This window comes from Echinops telfairi, unplaced genomic scaffold, assembly GCF_000313985.2.
Source record: "Echinops telfairi isolate 266 unplaced genomic scaffold, ASM31398v2 ScPeMD7_7469;HRSCAF=8507_0, whole genome shotgun sequence".
NCBI classification, from domain to species: domain Eukaryota; kingdom Metazoa; phylum Chordata; class Mammalia; order Afrosoricida; family Tenrecidae; genus Echinops; species Echinops telfairi.
In genome coordinates, this window is record NW_022111372.1 from 70,294,016 (window position 1) to 70,295,225 (window position 1,210).

The following is a 1,210-nucleotide window of genomic DNA, read 5'->3' on the forward strand; positions in this document are numbered from 1 at the left end:
GTTTTTACTTAAATTTTAAAAAGATTTTTTTTCAATAGACGAATGGATTAAAAAACTCTGGTATATACACACAATGGAATACTATGCATCCCTAAAAAATAGTGATGAAACATCTCATTTCACGGAAAGAGTTGGAGGATTTAATGCTGAGTAAAGTTAGCCAAGCACAAAAGGTCAAGTACAACATGAGTCATAGGCACACAACACACAATTCCCAGGCCAAGGACCAGATATCCTGGCAAGAGTCAATGCATATGTCATCAAAAACAGATGCAGATAGTACCTGTGCTGAAAGGCATCTCTCCCACTCCCATCCCCACCTCATATGTGGCCCCTCTTAAGTCCCACAGAGGGGAAGGGGAAGAAAAATGAAGGCAATAGGTCTAGGTTCTAACCCACCCAAGGGGAAGGTATTGTTTATATCTCCACAGGAAAGGGAGAGTGAGAGTAGACCTCATTCCAGGTGCCAATCCTTTAGAGCGAAGTTCCTGCTTAGAGCAGCTCATTCCCAGAGATGACAGCAGGGCAGGCCTCAGCTCAAGACATGACACCTTCTCCGTATAAGATAGCACTGCAGAGAACAGCCCTAAAGATACAGCTTAGGGAGAGTGCTGGTCTGACCCAAACACATGGGGGCAAATCAATGGGGGAGCACAACAGATCAGTGCTGTGAGCGAAGCCATAAAGTCTCCAAAGTATCCTGAACGTAGACTTCTGACTCAGCGGGTAGCCCTTGGCAGCCGTCTGAACTGTTTGGGGATTAGTCACAAAGGAACACATTGAATGTCTAAAGGCATAACCAGGGTGGAGGTGGGACACTAGACCACTCCATCCCTGACTGTGGGAATAGCAATGGGGACGTTTAAGATGTTCACCTATTGGATATGAATGCTGAAGACTAAAAGGGTTTAGGAGTTGTTAGGTAAGCGGGTTGAGTTTAGTCAATCAAATTGTATCTGAGAGAATTACTGAGAAGTAAACAGGTAACCACAATAGTGGAGTAGGAGGAAACTAAAAAAAAGAAGAAATATATATATGTGTGTGTGTGTTCTGTGTATTTGTTTATGTATGTATATATGCAAATGCAACAAGGAAGCAGATGGACTTTGAGCCTGTACTTAAACCTTACCTCAGTTCAATATTAGTTTGTTCTAATAATGTGGCATTATATGATACTCACCTTCCCAACATGATCACTGAAGACAAAATG